Below are 22,948 nucleotides of genomic sequence, written 5' to 3'. Positions count from 1 at the left end.
ATTATAATTGTTTTTAAAGCATTTCAAATTTTTTTAAAGCATTTTAAATTGTTTTTAAAACCATTTAAAAGGGTCTTAAAGCATTTTCAATTGTTCTTGAAGCACTTAAACTTATTTTTAAAGCATTTTAAAATGTTTTTAAAACATTTTAACTTGTTTTTAAAGCATTTTAAAATCATTTAAAATTGTTCCTGAGGCAATTTAAATTATTTTTAAAGTATTCTAAATTGTTTTTAAAGCATTGTAACCTATTTTTAACACATTTTAGAATCAATTTAAGTTATTATTAAAGCATTTTAAATTGTTTTTAAAACATTTTAAAATCATTTATAATTTTTTATTTTTATTTTTATTTTTGTTTTTTATTTTTATTTATTTATTTATTTTTATTTGTTTATTTATTTTAATTTTATTTTTTTTTATTATTTTTTTTCAGAGGAAAATAATCTATAATTTATATTCATAATGAAATAAACTACATGTTGTAGATGCTTAGAGCATGTGCAGATAGTTGTCCATAAGGAGGACAATTACAATAAAAAAGAAAAAATAAAATAAAAAATAACAAAAACAGCAAGCCTATACTTTTCTGCCCTTCTTCTTCTCCACCCTACGCCAACCCTGAGAGTCAGGAGGGGGTACAATGATGGCTTGCAGGTTCTCCTGTGTGTTCACTGGAAGTTCTTCGTCGGATTCTGATCCTTCAGATCCATGAGTTATTTTTATGCCACTAGCTTCCAGCTGTGGTTCTTGATGCTGGTGAATATTGTTTGGCCCCATTTGAGGGTCTGGGGCCCTATGTACAATTCTGTTCCATATGCATATCAGGTTCCTCTTGGTTCTCTGTATGTTCTGTCTGTCTATCCTCTTCTTCCATCAGATCCGTATGCTGCCATCCTTTGGGCTTTTTTTGCTGTTTCTTGTTTCCTTTGGGGTTCTTTCTGGCCAGTGGGCAAGTATATTGGAGGTGTCCTGTTGGCATGCATCTACGACATCTGAATGCAGTGTTCTCATAGTCTAGGGCTTGAGTCCTCAGAGTGTTGTTATAGTTCAATGTAATATGATCAGGCAGCCCCTGACTCAGGTCCACTTCAATGCAAATTCTGGTGAATGAGAAGATTCCTCTGCTAACTCTGTCTTCATCAATTTTTAGGAATTTCCCCAAGGAATTTCCAATGGCAGATAATACTATATGATGCCAGAAGTGTAATGGGAGGTTATGAAGCCTCGCCCAAACATGCATTGTTGAAATTTTCACAGTGTTTGCATCAAAATCAGTGAACCAGGGGGTAATAAAAAGGCCAGCATTTCCCCAAAACCAAGGACCCTCATTGATGATACTATCCCGTTCTTCTTCTATGTGGAAACTAACAATAAAAAATCCTTTTGAACATAGGTGTATATCACATTCTGGTGTCCATCAGGAGTAAATCCATTGATGTAGAGCATCAGATTTTGGCTAGAACCCATTAAATCTACATATGACAACATTTTTAGAGAGTTCAGTGTGAAGATCAGTTACCTCTGGCATAGTAACTTGGAGCATTGGGGATTCCAGTTTTTGTTCCACTATACAGGGACCTGGTTGCTCTGGTGCTGACACTGATTTGTGCTGCATTTTTTCTTTTCCCTTGACTGCATCTCGAAAGGAGCCTAGAGTTTTTGAGCTGGATCTGTTGCATCCTCCGCGCAGTCTCAGATTAAGAAAAATGGTTGTATCATGACAGATCCCATATTCTTGTAGGGTGAGATGGTCCTGTAGACTACGAACTGTGCAAATCAGGTTCTAGTGTTTTGTGGGTATTCCAAGTTGGTTTTGTATTTCCTTTTTTATCTTATATGCTTAACCCCATGCTGAGTCTCATACAGTGGTGGCTGCCCCCCTGTTAATTTGATGAAGATTTGGATCCAATCTTCACCCAAGCAGTATGATTCAACCACATTGTGGCAAAGCTCTAGTGGTTTGGTTGTTTTTTGTAAAAAACCCATTGCTCCCCAGTTATTTTTATTTTGTCCACCCCATGGGGCTTCCAAATCGGGTTTATAAGGGTCATTTTTGGAGTACTCTGTCACTGCTCCCAGATTTAATGGGTCCTATATAGTCAGCCCCCTTACATTTATACTAGGCTTTTGCTGTCCCATTGTTAACCAGGATGTCGTGCATCCCTCGTCACATTTCCACTCACACTCCGGCTTGAGGGAGGTAGTTCTTGTGCTAGGCCAAGTCTCAGACCATACAGGCTGTAGTGTGTCGATTTTGTTTCTAGGTGGGCCAAAAAACCAAGCAGCCACCTCTCAGATCCACATCTGTGGGTTAATTCATGTTTCACGCCCAAGTAATGGGTTTTGGTAGATATTGATCTGGCCGAGAAGCACAGGATCTTGCTAGTAAGAATATGGTAGAAAAAGACAAATTTCGAAAACGAAAATTGCAAAAATAACTCTCCCAGGCGTAGTTCTTTGTTCAGCAAAAGGGGAACATCTACCGGCCATCACATATTCTCTACCAATCTGTAGTGATCCATGGGGAGGGTCTCTGCAAATAGGAGGGAGAAAGATGCCATTGTGTTGCAGAGCTCCGGTGAATTTCCCGCTCGTCCCTCTATTAAAAATCATTTAGAATTGTTCTTAAAACAATTTAAATTAATTTTAAACTGTTTTGAATTGTATTAAAATTATTTTGAACTATTTCAAACTGTATCTAAAGCATTTTAAAAACATTTTAAAGCACTTTAAATCTTTTTAAATTGTTTTTTAAAGCGTTTAAAAATGTTTTTAAAGTATTTAAAACTGTTTTTAAAGCATATAAAAATGTCCTTAAAACATTTTAAACTATTTTGAAACCATTTTAAGATATTTTAAAAAAAATTTAAAAGAATTTTAAATTGTTTTTATAACATTTCTAATTGTCTTTAAAGCATTTTAAATTGTTTTTAAAACATTTTAAATTGTTTATAAAGAATTTTAAATTGTTATTAAAGCATTTTAATTTTTTTTTAAAGCATTTTAAATTGTTCTAAGCACTTTAACTAATTTTTAAGGCATTTTAAAACATTGTAGACCATTTTAAATTGTGTTTAATGAATTTTAAAATTATTTAATATTGTTCTTAGAGCAATTTGAATTATTTTTAAAGCATTTTAAAAACATTTTAAATTGTTTGTAAAGTATTTAAAGCTATTTAAAATTAATTTTAAAGCATTTAAAGATGTTTTAAAACCATTTTAAAGTGTTTTAAAAGCATTTTAAATTGTTTTGAAAGCATTGAAAATCATTTGTAATGCATTTTAAAACATGTTATATTGTTTTTAAAGAATTATAAATTGTTATTAACACTTTAAATGGTTTTTAAAAGCTTTTACGATGTTTTTAGAGGATTTTAAAGCATTTTAAAATCGTTATGAAGTATTTTAAAACATTTTTAATTGTTTTTAAAGCGTTTTAAAATGATTTAAAATTGTTTTTAAAGCATTTTAAATTGTTCTTAAGGCACTTTAACTTATTTTTAAAGCATTTAAAGCATTTTAATTGATTTTAAATTGTTCTTAATGCACTTTAACTCATTTTTAAAGCATTTAAAACATTTTAATTGATTTTAAATCATTTTTAAAGCATTGTAAACTATTTTTGAAGCATTTTAAATTGTTTTTAAAGCATTTTAAATTGTTCTTAAAGCAATTTAAATTATTTTTGAAGTATTTTAAATTGTTTTTAAAACATTTAAATTTGTTTTCAAAGCATTTTAAATTGTTTTGACAACATTTAAAATAGTTTTTAATTCAATTTAAAGCATTTTAAATTGTCTTTAAATTATTTTGAACAATTTTAAACTCTTTTTAAAGCATTTTAAATTGTTTCAAGAACATTTTAAATTGTTTTTAAAACAATTTATATTGTTTTTAAAGAATCTCAAAAACATTTTATATTGTTTTTAAAGCATTTTAAATCTTTTTAAATTGTTTATAAAACATTTCGAATTGTTTTTAAAACGTTATAATTGTTTTTGAAGTATTCAAATCTATTTAAAATCGTTTTTAAAGCATTTAAAAATGTCTTCAAAACATTTTAAATTATTTTGAAACCATTATAATATGTTTTAAAAAGATTTTAAAAGCGTTTTAAATTGTTTTTAAAACATTTCTAATTGTTCTTAAAGCAATTTAAATTATTTTTAAAACATTTTAAAGTGTTTTAAAGCATTGTAAACTATTTTTAAAGCATTTTAAATTGTTTTTAAAGCGTTTTAAATTGTGTCTAAAATGTTTTAAAATCATTTAAGATTGTTCTTAAAGCAATTTAAATTGTTTTTAAAACATTTTAAATTGTTTCAAGACCATTTTAAATTGTTCTTAAAGCATTTTAAATTGTTTTTAAATCATTTTAAAAGGGTTTTAAAGCTTTTTCAACTGCTCTTGAGGCACTTAAACTTATTTTTAAAGCATTTTAATTTTTTTTTAAAACATTTTAACTTGTTTTTAAAGCATTTTAAAATCATTTAAAATTGTTCTTAAAGAAATTTAAATTATTTTTAAAGTATTCTAAATTGTTTTTAAAGCATTGTAACCTATTTTTAATGCATTTTAAAATCACTTTAAGTTGTTATTAAAGCATTTTAAATTGTTTTTAAAACATTTTAAAATCATTTAGAATTGTTCTTAAAACAATTTAAATTACTTTTAAAGTGTTTTGAATTGTTTTTAAATTATTTTCAACTATTTCAAACTGTTTCTAAAGCATTTTAAATCTTTTTAAATTGTTTTTAAAACATTTTAAATTGTTTTTTAAAGCGTTTAAAAATATTTTAAAAGTATTTAAAATTGTTTTTAAAGCATTGAAAGATGTCCTTAAAACATTTTAAACTTTTTGGGAACCATTTTAAGATGTTTTAAAAAGATTTTAAAAGCACTTTAAATTGTTTTTAAAACATTTCTAATTGTTTTTAAACCATTTTGAAAGCATTTAAAATTGTTTTTAAACCATTTTATTTTTTTTAAAGCATTTTAAATTGTTAAAGGCATTTTAAAACATTTTAGACCATTTTAAATTGTGTTTAATGAATTTTAAAATTATTTAAAATTGTTCTTAGAGCAATTCGAATTATTTTTAAAGCATTTTAAAAACATTCTCAATTTTTTGTAAAGTATTTAAAGCTATTTAAAATTATTTTTAAACCATTTTAACATGTTCTAAAACCATTTTAAAGCATTTTAAAATCACTTTAAATTGTTTTGAAAGCATTGAAAATCATTTGTAATGCATTTTAAAACATTTTATATTGTTTTTAAAGAATTTTAAATTGTTATTAAAACACTTTAAATGGGTTTTAAAGCATTTTAAAACATTTTATGATGTTTTTAGAGGATTTTAAAGCATTTTAAAATCGTTATCAAGTATTTTAAAACATTTTTAATTGTTTTTAAAGCATTTTAAAATGTTTTAAAATTGTTTTTAAAGCATTTTAAATTGTTCTTAAGGCACTTTAACTTATTTTTAAAGCATTTGAAACATTTTAATTGATTTTAAATTGTTTTTAAAGCACTGTAAACTATTTGCAAAGCATTTTAAATTGTTCTTAAAGCATTTTAATTTTTTCTTAAAGCATTTTAAATTGTTTTTAAAGCAATTTAATTTACTTTTTAAATTGTTTTTAAAGCATTTTAAAGTAATTTAAAATTGTTCTTAAAGAAATTTAAAGTATTTAGAATTGTTTTTAAAGCACTGTAACCTATTTTCAAAGCATTTTAAATTGTATGAAGCATTTTAAATTGATTTTACAACATTTTAAACCATGTTAAAATAATTTAAAATTGTTCTTCAAGCAATTTAAATTATTTTTGAAGTATTTTAAATTATTTTTAAAGCATTTAAAATTATTTTCAAATCATTTTAAATTGTTTTGAGAAAACAGTGTTTATAATAGTTTTTAAATCATTTTAAGGCATTTTAAATTGTCTTTAAATTATTTTGAACTATTTTAAACTCTTTTTAAAGCATTTTAAATTGTTTCAAGAGCATTTTAAATTGTTTCAAGAACATCTTAATTTTTTTTTAAAACATTTTATATTCTTTTTAAAGCATTTCAAAAACATTTTATATTGTTTTTAAAGCATTTGAAAAACATTTTAAAGCATTTTAAATGTTTTTAATTTTTTTATAAAACATTTCGAATTGTTTTTAAAACGTTTAAAATTGTTTTTAAAGTATTCAAATCTATTTAAAATTGTTTCTAAAGCATTTAAAAATGTCTTCAAAACATTTTAAATTATTTTGAAACCATTATAAGATGTTTTAAAAAGATTTTAAAAGCGCTTTAAATTGTTTTTAAAACATTTCTAATTGTTCTTAAAGCAATTTAAATTATTTTTAAAGCATTTTAAAGAGTTTTAAAGCATTGCAAACTGTTTTTAAATTGTTTTTAAAGCGTTTTAAATTGTTTTAAAAATGTTTTAAAATCATTTAAAATTGTTCTTAAAGCAATTTAAATTGTTCTTAAAACATTTTAAATTGTTTCAAGACCATTTTAAATTGTTTTTAAAGCATTTTAAAATCATTTAAGCTTATTCTTAAAAGAATTTAAATTATTTTTGAAGTATTTTAAATTGTTTTTAAAACATTGTAAACTATTTTTAAAGCATTGTAAATTATTTTTAAAGCATTTTAAATTGTTCTTAAAGCATTTTAAATTGTTTTCAAAACATTTTGAATCATTTGAATTTGTCTTTAAAACATTTTAGAAGGGTTTTAAAGCATTTTCAATTGTTTTTGAAACACTTAAACTTATTTTTATAGCATTTTAAAATGTTTTTAAAACATTTTAACTTGTTTTTAAAGAATTTTAAAATGTTTTTAAAACATTTTAACTTGTTTTTAAAGCATTTTAACTTGTTTTCGAAGCATTTTAAAATCAATTAAAATTTTTCTTAAAGCAATTTAAATTATTTTTAAAGTATTCTAATTTTTTTTAAAGCATTGTAACCTATTTTTAACACATTTTAAATCACTTTAAGTTGTTATTAAAGCATTTTAAATTGTTTCTAAAACATTCTAAAATCATTTAGAATTGTTCTTAAAACAATTTAAATTAACCCGGATGCAGGTGACACAAATATGCATTAATGGTTTATCTGAAGAGTGGCGGTGGGGGGACGGGCCACTAGTTTGATGGCGCCCCTCCCCATATCACCCTGAGACGCCCTCATTACTATCTGCAAGCAGCATTCAATACAGGTTCTATTCAGCAAAAAGCTAGTCAGTGTTGGGTTATGGAGATATCTCACTTCAGTTCTTCACCGTCTCCCATACTTTGCGTCATCTGTCTGCCTCAGGCCTTTGAGCCCTGCTTTTGCACTGTAACAGGTCGACACTGCTGGATTGTTTGCTGTGCAGATTTTGATAACGACTTTCATCATTCGCATTCAGCTCTTTTCTTTTTAATCTCTGCCTAGATTAGCCTTGTTCCGCCTCTCATCCCCTCTGCTACTGCTCCCTCGGTCTTCGTCCCTCTGGTCTCTGCTCCTTCAATTGTTCTTGAAGCACTTAAACTTATTTTTAAAGCATTTTAAAATGTTTTTAAAACATTTTAACTTGTTTTTAAAGCATTTTAAGATCATTTAGAAATGTTCTTAAAGCAATTTAAATTATTTTTAAAGTATTATAAATTGTTTTTAAAGCATTGTAGCCTATTTTTAATGCATTTTAAGTCACTTTAAGTTGTTATTAAAGCATTTTAAATTGTTTTTAAAACATTTTAAAATCATTTAGAATTGTTCTTAAAACAATTTAAATTAATTATAAAGTGTTTTGAATTGTTTTTAAATTATTTTGAACTATTTCAAATTGTTTGTAAAGCATTTTAAAAACATGTTAAAGCACTTTAAATCTTTCTAAATTGCTCTTAAAACATTTTAAATTGTTTTTTAAAGCATTTAAAAATATTTTTAAAGTATTTAAAACTATTTTTAAAGCATTTAAAAATGTCCTTAAAACATTTTAAACTATTTTGAAACCATTTTAAGATGTTTTAAAAAGATTTTAAAAGCATTTTAAATTGTGTTTAAAACATTTCTAATTGTTTTTAAATCATTTTAAATTGTTCTTAAAGCCTTTCAATTTGTTTATAAAGAATTTTAAATTATTCTTAAGGCATTTTAATTTTTTTTTAAGCGTTTTAAATTGTTCTACGCATTTTAACTTATTTTTAAGGCATTTTAAAACATTTTAGACCATTTTAAATTGTGTTTAATGAATTTTAAAATTATTTAATATTGTTCTTAGAGCAATTTGAATTATTTTTAAAGCATTTTAAAAACATTTTAAATTGTCTGTAAAGTATTTAAAGCTATTTAAAATTATTTTTAAACCATTTTAAGATGTTTTAAAACCATTTTAAAAGCATTTTAAATTGTTTTGAAAGCATTGAAAATCATTTGTAATGCATTTTAAAACATTTTTTTATTGTTTTTAAATAATTTTAAATTGTTATTAAAACACTTTAAATGGTTTTTAAAGCATTTTAAAACATTTTATGATGTTTTTAGAGGATTTTAAAGCATTTTAAAATCGTTATCGAGTATTTTAAAACATTTTTAATTGTTTTAAAAGCGTTTTAAAATGATTTAAAATTGTTTTTAAAGCATTTTAAATTGTTCTTAAGGCACTTTAACTTATTTTTAAAGCATTTAAAGCATTTTAATTGATTTTAAATTGTTTTTAAAGCACTGTAAACTATTTTTAAAGTATTTTAAATTGTTCTTAAAGCATTTTAAATTGTTTTTAAAACAATTAATAATTGTTTTTAAAACAATTAATAATTGTTTTTAAAGCAATTAATTTACTTTTTAAATTGTTTTTAAAGCATTTTAAAATAATTTAAAATTGTTCTTAAAGCAATTTAAAGTATTTTAAATTGTTTTTAAAGCACTGTAACCTATTTTCAAAGCATTTTAATTTTTTTTTCTCAATTGGTCTACTCCTATTATTTATACAAAAAGTTACAGCGAGGCAGGCCTCGAGATTTCTTGCGATGAGTGTGGCATGTGAAAAACACTTGACATTCTGACTATAGAAACTTCAAAATGACTTACAACAGTGAGCATAATATCTGGGGGCACTGATTCATACCAGACAGACACAAAATCTGACCAAAAAAGAGTTATCGAACTGGGTGAAGCATTGTTGTTTCCAGGATCAATTTTTACATAGAGATAGGCAAAAAGACCCTAACCTGAGACATGAACAAAAGCCTGAGACGAACATGAGCTTTAACTTTGGAGACAAAACCTTGGAACCAGAGGCGCTAAGTGTCAATCCTCATCTGAAGTGGTTGGTTGTTCCTCTATGACCCTGCACCCAAAGTGGCCGGAGTCCATGGAGTCAGAGGAGCGGTTTGTAGAGCTGGAAGGCTCGCCTCTTGTGCTTGGGCCGACATTGGCCTCAAGGTGCATGGTGGGCTAGCTTCCAGTGTCTTGGCGTGGGGTGGCAGTTTGACTTGCCACCTTCTGCTCCTCCGTAGGCCCCTGATGAACAACACCCGAACCCGTGTTGTGCTCACATCTTTCGATGGTGACAAAGATGATAAAGGAGGCATTCGCTAGCGAACAGGGAATACGATAGCGGGTAGTGGGATGCACATTGTGCTGAGAGGCTTCTCCTCTATCCCGTCCACGACCTTGACCTCTGCTGCTTCTTGTTGCTGGGTAGGTTGGCACTTTTACAGCGGGATCCTAGGAGGACGAGATATGCTGGGCGGTGGCTCGACCACGTGAACCTCCACGCCGACTAATCATACACACCTTTCTTTCGGCATGCTTGCAGGATTGAAGCAATTAAAGGGAGGAGGGCAAGTAGAAGATCTGTCGCGGGACGAAATCGACGAGGGGGCAGGAAACTGAGCCTGAGGAAAGCAGAAGGCTTTAGGAGGAGGAGCTGAAGGGAGGCCGAAGCAGTCTAAAGCGTGAAAAACTCTGCAGAGCAGGACCAAACCGGAGGAAATTTTGTCATTTACCAGAGCCACAAGGGAGCTTACAAGCAGTCGCTCGCTAGGAGAGAAGCCCAAGACCGCGACCTGGACTAAGCCGAGAGCATACCAGAGAACCGTGACAATGAAAAAGAGGCGGAGCGCCATCGTTCCTATAACCAAACAGAGGGTGGGCAGAGTAAATGCTGCCTTAAATGCAATTTTGCGAAGCCTGTCGTCCTTGCCAAGGGTCATGTGCTTCACGCAGGTGAGCTGCCACCTGCCCATCTCATGCGCCACCAACAAACCTTTGTGACTAACAATCACCCGCATCCGGGAAAAGCATTTTAAATTGTTCTTACAACATTTTAAACCATTTTAAAATAATTTAAAATTGCTCTTAAAGCAATTTAACGTATTTTTGAAGTATTTAAATTGTTTTTAAAGCATATAAAATTGTTTTCAAAGCATTTTAAATTGTTTTGACAGCATTTAAAATAGTTTTTAAAACCATTTTAAAGCATTTTAAATTATTTTGAACTCTTTTTAAAGCATTTTAAATTGTTTCAAGAACATTTTAAATTGTTTTAAGAACATTTTATATTGTTTTTAAAGCATTTCAAAAACTTTTTAAATCATTTTAAATCTTTTTAAATTATTTATAAAACATTTCGAATTGTTTTTAAAACGTTTAAAATTGTTTTTAAAGTATTCAAAACTATTTTTAAAGCATTTAAAAATTTCTTCAAAACGTTTTAAATTATTTTGAAACCATTATAAGATGTTTTAAAAATATTTTAAAAGCATTTTAAATTGTTTTTAAAACATTTCTAATTGTTCTTAAATCAATTTAAATTATTTTTAATGCATTTTAAAGTGTTTTAACGAATTGTAAACTATTTTTAAATCATTTTAAATTATTTTTAAAGCGTTTAAAATTGTTTTTAAAATGTTTTAAAATCATTTAAAATTGTTCTTAAAGCAATTTAAATTGTTTTTAAAACATTTTAAATTGTTTCAAGACCATTTTAAATTGTTTTTAAATCATTTTAAAATCGTTTAAAATTATTCTTAAAACAATTTAAATTATTTTTGAAGTATTTTAAATTGTTTTTAAAACATTGTAAACTATTTTTAAAGCATCATAAATTGTTTTTAAAGCATTTTAAATTGTTCTTGAAGCATTTTAAATTGTTTTAAAAACATTTTATATCATTTAAAATTGTTTTTAAAACATTTTAAAAGGGTTTTAAAGCATTTTCAATTATTCTTAAAGCACTTAAACTTCTTTTTAAAGCATTTTAAAATCATTTAAAATTTTTCTTAAAGCAATTTAAATTATTTTTAAGGTATTCTAAATTGTTTTTAAAGCATTGTAACCTATTTTTATCGCATTTTAAATCACTTTAATTTGTTATTAAAGCATTTTAAATTGTTTTTAAAACATTTTAAAATCATTTAGAATTGTTCTTAAAACAATTTAAATTAACCCAGATGCAGGTGACATGAATATGCATTAATGGTTTATCTAAAGAATGGCGGTGAGGGGACGGGCCACTTGCCTGATGGCGCCCCACCCCATATCACCCTGAGACACCCTCATTACTATCTGTAGGCAGCATTCAATACAAGTTCTATTTGCAAAAATCTAGTCAGTGTTGGGTTATGGAGATACCTCACTTCAGTTCTTCACCGTCTCCCCTGCTCTGCAGCATTTGTCCACCTTAGGCCTTTGAGGCTTGCTTTCTCACTGTAACAGGCCGACGCTGCTGGGTTGTTTGCTGTGCAGATTTTGATAATAGCTTTCATCATTTGCATTCAGCTCCTTACTTTTTAATCTCTACCTAGATTAGCCTTGTTCCGCCTCTCATCCCCTCTGCTACTACTCCCTCGGTCTTCGTCCCTCTGGTCTCTGCTCCTTCAATTGTTCTTGAAGCACTTAAACTTATTTTTAAAGCATTTTAAAAAGTTCTTAAAACATTTTAACTTGTTTTTAAAGCATTTTAAGATCATTTAAACTTGTTCTTAAAGAAATTTAAATTATTTTTAAAGTATTATAAATTGTTTTTAAAGCATTGTAACCTATTTTTAACACATTTTAAATCACTTTAAGTTGTTATTAAAGCATTTTAAATTGTTTTTAAAAATTTTTAAAATCATTTAGAATTGTTCTTAAAACAAGTTAAATTAATTTTAAAGTGTTTTGAATTGTTTTTAAATTATTTTGAACTATTTCAAACTGTTTCTAAAGCATTTTAAAAACATTTTAAAGCAATTCAAATCCTTTTAAATTGTTTTAAAAACATTTTAAATTGTTTTTTGAAGTGTTTAAAAATATTTTAAAAGTATTTCAAAACTGTTTTTAAAACATTTAAACATGTCCTTAAAACATTTTAAACTATTTTGAAACCATTTTAAGATGTTTTAAAAAGATTTTAAAAGCATTTTAAACTGTTTTTACGACATTTCTAATTGTTTTTAAAGCATTTTAAATTGTTTATAAAGCATTTTAAATTGTTCTTAAGGCATTTTAATTTTTTTTAAAACATTTTAAATTGTTCTAAGCACTTTAACTTATTTTTAAGGCATTTTAAAACATTTTAGACCATTTTAAATTGTGTTTAATGAATTTTAAAATTATTTAATATTGTTCTTAGAGCAATTTGAATTATTTTTAAAGCATTTTAAAAACATTTTAAATTGTTTTTAAAGTATTTAAAGCTATTTAAAATTATTTTTAAAGCATTTAAATTTTTTTAAACCACTTTAAGATGTTTTAAAACCATTTTAAATTGTTTTGAAAGCATTGAAAATCATTTGTAATGCATTTTAAAACATTTTATATTGTTTTTAAAGAATTTTAAATTGTTATTAAACACTTTAAATGGTTTTTAAAGCATTTTAAAACATTTTATGATGTTTTTAGAGGATTTTAAAGAATTTTAAAATCATTATGAAGTATTTTAAAACATTTTTAATTGTTTTTAAAGCATTTTAAATTGTTCTTAAGGCACTTTAACTTACTTTTAAAGCATTTAAAACATTTTAATTGATTTTAGATTGTTTTTATAGCACTATAAACTATCATTAAAGAATTTTAAATTGTTCTTAAAGCATTTTAAATTGTTTTTAAAACAATTAATAATTGTTTTTAAAGCAATTTAATTTACTTTTTAAATTTTTTTTAAAGCATTTTAAAAAAATTAAAATTGCTCTTAAAGCAATTTAAAGTATTTTAAATTGTTTTTAAAGAACTGTAACCTATTTTCAAAGCATTTTAAATTGTTATTGAAGAATTTTAAATTGTTTTTACAACATTTTAAACCAATTTAAAATAATTTAAAATTGTTCTTAAAGCAATTTAAATTATTTTTGAAGTATTTTAAATTATTTTTAAAGCATTTAAAATTGTTTTCAAAGCATTTTAAATTGTTTTGACAGCACTAGATGCACTGCCGCTGCCTCCTCTCCTTCGGATGCCGTCTGGCCCCTGCTTGGCCCTGTTGCTAATGGAGATACGTGTCTTAGTCAGGAAATGGATGCCTCTTCCATCATTTCTATCACGCAGGTCTTCAAATATCTACCGGGAGCTCCCTTCTCTCTAATTTTTCCCGCTCTGGACTTTGAAGCAGCTTGTTCTCAGCCCTCTGTTGCGGTATCTAGTTGCAGCTGCCCCAATCAGACTGCAGAGGCATTGGCTAAGGACGCACTTGCTGAATATACTCTCATTTTTCCCCAGGCGGCGGTTTTTGGGAAGAATTTCTTGGCCCGGGAAGGCTGTTTATTTCTATTAGCACCTTCTCTGCCCCCCCAGAACTGCCAATACTCTATATTTGACCTCCAGAAAACTTTAACCTTCCTGGATCAACCTGGATGGAGCGTCTGGAAGCTCTCTTGGGCGGATCGCATTGACAAGATCAATGAACTGGGGACTCTCTCCTCTTCTCCTCACAAACCCCTGCGGCAAGTGCAGGAAAAGAGGGCCCTTCAAAGTTCTAGCCTCCTTTCACCCCAGATCTGCAGAGGAAGGCAGAACTCTGACCTCTCTGCCTCATTCCAGATCCTGGTCAAGCTCATCTCAGGTAAAACTCTGCTTCAATGGGTGAGAGCGTCGGATCAAGTGCAAGACCTCAAGCGAACACTGGAACTCAAGTTGGGGATTCCCTCTACAGCTCAATGACTTCTCCACAAATGTAAACAACTCGAGAATCTTTACCCCCTATCTTTTTACAACATTAAGAGAAATGCCTCCATTGCTCTTACCCTTCGTTTGAGAGGGGGAGCTGTTGGACAGTCATCCTCAGCTGAGGCATTTTCATACAAGGACACTGTCCATGCCCAATTTCCTAAGAGAATAGCTCCACCAGTTCAGGCTCCCAAGCGTTTTCTGGTGGATAAACTAGAGGAAACCCCCTCCATTGGAATAAAGCATCCAACGTTGGACGAGAAAACCCAACAGTTTGCAAATCATGGCATTATTTGCAGGTTTAATGGGCAATGGCCACGCACAACCAATATCTACCAATGGATTCACTCTAACTGGACCAACAATTGCAAGGTTCTGCTATGCTCAAAGGGCTTCTTCACTGTAGTGTTTGCTTTCGGTGAGGACTATCAAAAAGCCTTAACTAACGACCCATGGTTCTGGGGTGCAGCTGGTTTATTCCTCACCCCTTGGTTCCCAGATTTCGATCCCTCTATAGCAGTCATCACTAAACTTCCCATCTGGGTCAGACTTCGAAACCTCCCGGCGCATCTATGGCACTTTGTTGTATTCCAAGGGATTGGCAATTCTTTAGGCTGCTTTTTAGACACAGACATCTCTAGAGGGGAAAGGGCTTAGATTTGTCCAGTAGATTTGTCTGTCCCACCAGTCTCACAGAAAAGGAATCATGAATCCTCCACCTCAGATTCAGACAAGGAGACCTCTCTGTCAGGTCAACTCAGTTTGCAAATCATGCCAGCTCAGCAAAACCCTCTTGATTGGGTCAAAGTTGGTAAAAATAAAGGGAAAAAATGTCGAATAGTTGATTCTACTCATGTTGGGTACAATCCTTTGTTTTGTTCCTGCTCCTCTGTTCCTCTTATTTCTTCTTGTTCAACTCTGCTCTCTTCTCTTTTTTCTTAGGAGTCGAGGTGGACAGCCTATCCTTTTCGGCTGCCTGTGTTCTTGCTTCTCTTGTTTGTAATCTCTCCTTGTACCATACATTCTCTTAATAGAATTAGTTTTGACTGAGAAAAAAAAAATTGAAGTATTTTAAATTGTTTTTAAAGCACTATAACCTATTTTCAAAGCATTTTAAATTGTTATTGAAGAATTTTAAATTGTTTTTACAACATTTTAAACCATTTTAAAATAATTTAAAATTGTTCTTAAAGCAATTTAAATTATTTTTAAGTATTTTAAATTGTTTTTAAAGCATTTAAAATTGTTTTCAAAGCATTTTAAACTGTTTTGACAGCATTTAAAATAGTTTTTAAATCCTTTTAAATCATTTTAAATTATTTTAAACTATTTTAAACTCTTTTTAAAGCATTTTAAAGCATTTTAAATTGTTTCAAGAACATTTTAAATTGTTTTAAGAACCTTTTATATTGTTTTTAAAGCATTTCAAAAACATTTTATATTGTTTTTAAAGCATTTAAAAAACATTTTAAAGCATTTTAAATCTTTTTAAATTGTTTATATTACATTTCAAATTATTTTTAAAGTATTCAAAACTATTTAAAATCGTTTTTAAAGCATTTAAAAATATCTTCAAAACATTTTAAATTATTTTGAAACAATTATAATATGTTTTAAAAAGATTTTAAAAGTGTTTTAAATTGTTTTTAAAACATTTCTAATTGTTCTTAAAGCAATTTAAATTATTTTTAAAGTGTTTTAAAGCATTGTCAACTATTTTTAAATCATTTTAAATTGTTTTTAAAGCGTTTTAAAGTGTTTTTAAAATGTTTTAAAATCATTTAAAATTTTTCTTAAAGAAATTTAAATTGTTTTCAAAACATTTTAAATTGTTTCAAGACCATTTTAAATTGTTCTTAAAGCATTTCAAATTGTTTTTAAATCATTTTAAAAGGGTTTTAAAGCTTTTTCAATTGCTCTTGAGGCACTTAAACTTATTTTTAAAGCATTTTAAAATGTTTTTAAAGCATTTTAAAATCATTTAAAATTGTTCTTAAAGCAATTTAAATTATTTTTAAAGTATTCTAAATTGTTTTTAAAGCATTGTAACCTATTTTTAACGCATTTTAAAATCACTTTAAGCTGTTATTAAAGCATTTTAAATTGTTTTTAAAACATTTTAAAATCATTTAGAATTGTTCTTAAAACAATTTAAATTAATTTTAAAGTGTTTTGAATTGTTTTTAAATTATTTTCAACTATTTCAAACTGTTTCTAAAGCATTTTAAATCTTTTTAAATTGTTTTTAAAACATTTTAAATTGTTTTTTAAAGCATTTAAAAATATTTTAAAAGTATTTAAAACTATTTTTAAAGCATTTAAAAATATTTTAAAAGTATTTAAAACTATTTTTAAAGCATTTAAAAATGTCCTTAAAACACTTTAAACTATTTTGAAACCATTTTAAGATGTTTTAAAAAGATTTTAAAAGCATTTTAAATTGTTTTTATAAGATTTCTAATTGTTTTTAAACCATCTTAAGGTATTTTAAATTGTTATTAAAGCATTTTATTTTTTTTAAAGCATTTTAAATTGTTCTAAGCACTTTAACTTATTTTTAAGGCATTTTAAAACATTTTAGACCATTTTAAATTGTGTTTAATGAATTTTAAAATTATTTAATATTGTTCTTAGAGCAATTTGAATTATTTTTAAAGCATTTCAAAAACATTTTAAATTTTTTTGTAAAGTATTTAAAGCTATTTAAAATTATTTTTAAACCATTTTAACATGTTATAAAACCATTTTAAAACATTTTATATTGTTTTTAAAGAATTTTAAATTGTTATTAAAACACTTTAAATGGTTTTTAAAGCATTTTAAAACATTTTATGATGTTTTTAGAGGATTTTAAAGCATTTTAAAATCGTTATCAAGTATTTTAAAACATTTTTAATTGTTTTTAAAGCATTTTAAAATGTTTTAAAATTGTTTTTAAAGCATTTTAAATTGTTCTTAAGGCACTTTAACTTATTTTTAAAGCATTTAAAACATTTTAATTGATTTTAAATTGTTTTTAAAGCACTGTAAACTATTTTCAAAGCATTTTAAATTGTTCTTAAAGCATTTTAATTTTTTTCTTAAAGCATTTTGAATTGTTTTTAAAGAAATTTAATTTAATTTTTAAATTGTTTTTAAAGCATTTTAAAGTAATTTAAAATTGTTCTTAAAGCAATTTAAAGTATTTAGAATTGTTTTTAAAGCACTGTAACCTATTTTCAAAGCATTTTAAAGCACTTTAAATCTTTTTAAATTGTTTTTAAAGCATTTTAAATTGTTTTTTGAAGCGTTTAAGAATATTTTTAAGGTATTTAAAACTGTTTTTAAAGCATTTAAAAATGTCCTTAAATTTTTTTAAACTATTTTGAAACCATTTTAAGATGTTTTAAAAAGATTTTAAAGGCATTTTAAATTGCTTTATAACATTTCTAATTGTTTTTCCCGGATGCGGGTGATTGTTAGTCACAAAGGTTTGTTGGAGGCATGCGAGATGGGCAGGTGGCAGCCCACCTACGTGAAGCACATGATCCTTGGCAAGGACGACATGCTTCACACATTTGCATTTAAGGCAACATTTACTCTGCCCACCCTCTGTTTGGTCATAGGAACGATGGCTCTCCATCTCATTTTCATTTTTACGGTTCTCTGGTATGCTCTCGGCTCAGTCCAAGTCGCGGTCTTGGGCTTCTCTCCTAGCGAGCGACTGGCTGTAGGCTCCCTTGCAGCCCTGGTGAATGACGAGAATTCCTCCCGTTTGGTCCTGCTCTGCAGAGGTTTTCACGCTTTAATCTGCTTCAGCCTCCCTTCAGCTCCTCCTCCTAAAGCCTTCTACTTCTCACAGGCTCAGTTTCCTGCTCTCTTGTTGATTTCGTCACTCAGTAGATCTTCTGCTTGCCCTCCTCCCTTTAATTGCTTCCATCCGGTAAGCATGCCGAAAGAAAGGATGCGAATGATTAGCTGGCGCGAAGGTTCTCATGGTCGAGCCTCCGCCCAGCATATCTCGTCCTCTCTGGATCCCCCTGAAGAAACGTTGGCCTACCCAACTACAAGAAGCGACAAGGTCATGGTCGAGGACGGGATAGAGGAGAATCCTGTCAGCACCATGTGCATCCCACTGCCCGCTATCTTATTCCCTATTCTCTAGTGAATGCCTCATTCATCGTTTCTATTACCATCGAAAGATGTGAGCACAACTCGGGTTCGGGTTCCGTTCATCAGGGGCCTATGGAGGAGCAGAAGGTGGCAAGTCAAACTGCCACCCCGCACCAAGGTTCTGGAAGCTTTCCCACCACGCATCTTGAGGGCAATGTCGGCCCAAGCACAAGAGGCGAGCCTTCCAGCTCTGCAATCTGCTCCTCTGACTCCATGGACTCCGGTCATTTTGGGTGCAGGGTCATAGAGGAACAACCAATCACTTCAGATGAAGATTGACAGTCAGCGCCTCTGGTTCCAAGGTTTTGTCTCCGAAGTTAAAGCTCATGCCTGTCTCAGGCTTTTGTTCATGTCTCAGGTCAAGGTCTTTTTTGCCTATATCTATGTAAAAATCGATCCTCGAAACATCAGTGCTTCACTCAGTTCGATAACACTGTTTGGGTCAGATTTTGTGTCTATCTGGTATGTTCAATGTCCCTGGATATTATGCTCACTGTTGTAAGTCATTTTGATGGTTCTATAGTCAGGATGTCAAATTTTGCTATATGCGAACCTCATGGCAAGAAATCTCGAGGCCTGCCCTGCTGTAACTTTTTTGTATAAATAATAGGAGTAGACTAACTAAGAAAAAAAAAAAAACATTTCTAATTGTTTTTAAAGCATTTTAAATTGTTCTTAAAGCATTTTAAATTGTTTATAAAGCATTTTAAATTGTTCTTAAAGCATTTTAATTTTTTTAAAGCATTTTAAATTGTTCCAAGCACTTTAACTTATTTTTAAAGCATTTTAAAACATTTTAGACCAATTTAGATTGTGTTTAATGAATTTTAAAATTATTTAATATTGTTCTTAGAACAATTTGAATTATTTTAAATCATTTTAAAAACATTTTAAATTGTTTGTAAAGTATTTAAAGCTATTTAAAATTATTTTTAAAGCATTTAAAATTATTTTGAAACCATTTTAAGATATCTTAAAACCATTTTAAAGCGTTTTAAAAGCATTTTAAATTGTTTTTAAAGCGTTTTAAATTGTTTTTAAAATGTTTTGAAATCATTTAAAATTGTTCTTAAAGCAATTTAAATTGTTTTTGAAACATTTTAAATTGTTTCAATTGTTTCAAGACCATTTTAAATTGTTTTTAAAGCATTTTAAATTGTTTTTAAAACAATTTAAAAGGGTTTTAAAGCATTTTCAATTGTTCTTGAAGCACTTAAACTTATTTTTAAAGCTTTTTAAAATGTTTTTAAAACATTTTAACTTGTTTTTAAAGCATTTTAAAATCATTTAAAATTGTTCCTAAGGCAATTTAAATTATTTTTAAAGTATTCTAAATTGTTTTTAAAGCATTGTAACCTATTTTTAACACATTTTAGAATCAATTTAAGTTATTATTAAAGCATTTTAAATTGTTTTTAAAACATTTTAAAATCATTTATAATTTTTTATTTTTTATTTTTATTTTTATTTTTTATTTTTTTTTATTTTTTTTATTTTTTTATTTTTATTTATTTTAATTTTAATTTTTTTTATTAATTTTTTTTTCAGAGGAAAATAATCTGTAATTTATATTCATAATGAAACAAATTACATGTTGTAGACGCTTAGAGCATGTGCAGATAGTTGTCCATAATGAGGACAATTCCAATAAAAAAGGAAAAATAAAATAAAAAATAACAAAAACTACAAGCCTATACTTTTCTACCCTTCTTCTTCCCCACCCTACGCCAACCCTGAGAGTCAGGAGGGGGTACAATGATGGCCTGCAGGTTCTCCTGTGTGTTCACTGGAAGTTCTTTGTCGGATTCTGATCCTTCAGATCCATGAGTTATTTTTATGCCACTAACTTCTAGTTGTGGTTCTTGATGCTGGTGAATATTGTTTGGCCCCATTTGAGGGTCTGGGGCCCTATGTACAATTTTGTTCCATATGCATATCAGGTTCCTCTTGGTTCTCTGTATGTTCTGTCTGTCTATCCTCTTCTTCCATCAGATCCGTATGCTGCCATCCTTTGGGCTTTTTTTGCTGTTTCTTGTTTCCTTTGGGGTTCTTTCTGGCGAGTGGGCAAGTATATTGGAGGTGTCATGTTTGCATGCATCTACGACATCTGAATGCAGTGTTCTCATAGTCTAGGGGTTGAGTCCTCAGAGTGTTGTTATAGTTCAATGTAATATGATCAGGCAACCCTTGACTCAGGTCCACTTCAACGCAAATTATGGTGAATGAGAAGATTCCTTTGCTACCTCTATCTTCATCAATTTTTAGGAATTTCCAATGGCAGCTAATACTATATGATGCCAGAAGTGTAATGGGAGGTTATGAAGCCTCACCCAAACATGCATTGTTGAAATTTTCACAGTGTTTGCATCAAAATCAGTGAACCGGGGGGTAATAAAAAGGCCAGCATTGCCCCAAAACCAAGGCCCCTCATTGATGATACTATCCCGTTCTTCTTCTATGTGGAAACTAACAATAAAAAATCCTTTTGAACATAGGTGTATATCACATTCTGGTGTCCAGTAGGAGTAAATCCATTGATGTAGAGCATCAGATTTTGGCTAGAACCCATTAAATCTACATATGACAACATTTTTAGAGAGTTCAGTGTGAAGATCAGTTACCTCTGGCATAGTAACTTGGAGCATTGGGGATTCCAGTTTTTGTTCCACTGTACAGGGACTTGGTTGCTCTGGTGCTGACACTGATTTGTGCTACATTTTTTCTTTTCCCTTGATTGCATCTCGAAAGGAGCCTGGAGTTTTTGAGTTGGATCTGTTGCATCCTCCGCGCAGTCTCAGATTAAGAAAAATGGTTGTATCATGACATATCCCATATTCTTATAGGGTGAGATGGTCCTGTAGACTACGACCTGTACAAATCAGGTTCTAGTGTTTTGTGGGTATTCCAAGTTGGTTTTGTATTTCCTTTTTTAACTCTTGTATGCTTAACCCCATGCTGAGTCTCATACAGTGGTGGCTGCCCCCTGTTAATTTGATGAAGATTTGGATCCAATCTTCACCCAAGAAGTATGATTCAACCACATTGTGGCAAAGCTCCAGTGGTTTGGTTGTTTTTTGTAAAAAACCCATTGCTCCCCAGTTATTTTTATTCTGTCCACCCCATGGGGCTTCCAAATCGGGTTTATAAGGGTCATTTTTGGAGTACTCTGTCACTGCTCCCAGATTTAATGGATCCTATATAGTCAGCCCCCTTACATTTATACTAGGCTTTCGTTGTCCTGTTGTTAACCAGGATGTCGCACATCCCTCGTCACATTTCCACTCGCACTCCGGCTTGAGGGAGGTAGTTCTTGTGCTAGGCCAAGTCTCAGACCATACAGGTTGTAGTGTGTCGATTTTGTTTCTAGGTGGGCCGAAAAACCAAGCAGCCGCCTCTCAGATTCACATCTGTGGGTTAATTCATGTTTCACGCCCAAGTAATGAGTTCTGGTAGATATTGATCCAGTCGAGAAGCACAGGATCTTGCTGGTAAGAATATGGCAGAAAAACACAAATTTCAAAAACGAAAATTGCAAAAATAACTCTGTCGGGCGTAGTTCTTTGTTCAGCAAAAGGGGAACATCTACCGGCCATCACATATTCTCTACCAATCTGTAGTGATCCATGGGGAGGGTCTCTGCAAACAGGAGGGAGAAATATGCCATTGTGTTGCAGAGCTCCGGTGAATTTCCCGCTCGTCCCTCTATTAAAAATCATTTAGAATTGTTCTTAAAACAATTTAAATTAATTTTAAACTGTTTTGAATTGTTTTAAAATTATTTTGAACTATTTCAAATTGTATCTAAAGCATTTTAAAAACATTTTAAAGCACTTTAAATCTTTTTAAATTGTTTTTTAAAGCATTTAAAAATGTTTTTAAAGTATTTAAAAATGTTTTTAAAGCATTTAAAAATGTCCTTAAAACATTTTAAACTTTTTGGGAACCATTTTAAGATGTTTTAAAAAGATTTTAAAAGCACTTTAAATTGTTTTTAAAACATTTCTAATTGTTTTTAAAGTATTTCAAATTGTTTTTAAACCATTTTGAAAGCATTTAAAATTGTTTTTAAACCATTTTAAATTATTATTAAAGCATTTTAATTTTTTTTAAAGCATTTTAAATTGTTCTAAGCACTTTAACTTATTTTTAAGGCATTTTAAAACATTGTAGACCATTTTAAATTGTGTTTAATGAATTTTAAAATTATGTAATATTGTTCTTAGAGCAATTTGAATTATTTTTAAAGCATTTTAAAAACATTTTAAATTGTTTGTAAAGTATTTAAAGATATTTAAAATTATTTTTAAACCATTTTAAGATGTTTTAAAACCATTTTAAAGTGTTTTAAAAGCATTTTAAATTGTTTTGAAAGCATTGAAAATCATTTGTAATGCATTTTAAAACATTTTATATTGTTTTTAAAGAATTTTAAATTGTTATTAACACTTTAAATGGTTTTTAAAACATTTTATGATGTTTTTAGAGGCTTTTAAAGCATTTTAAAATCGTTATGAAGTATTTTAAAACATTTTTAATTGTTTTTAAAGCGTTTTAAAATGATTTAAAATTGTTTTTAAAGCATTTTAAATTGTTCTTAAGGCACTTTAACTTGTTTTTAAAGCATTTAAAACATTCTAATTGATTTTAAATTGTTC

Source organism: Pinus tabuliformis, chromosome 9, assembly GCF_031772625.1.
Source record: "Pinus tabuliformis cultivar Carrire ecotype Pingquan chromosome 9, CPIR1, whole genome shotgun sequence".
NCBI classification, from domain to species: Eukaryota; Viridiplantae; Streptophyta; class Pinopsida; order Pinales; family Pinaceae; genus Pinus; species Pinus tabuliformis.
Note: the sequence above shows the minus strand (reverse complement) of the source record.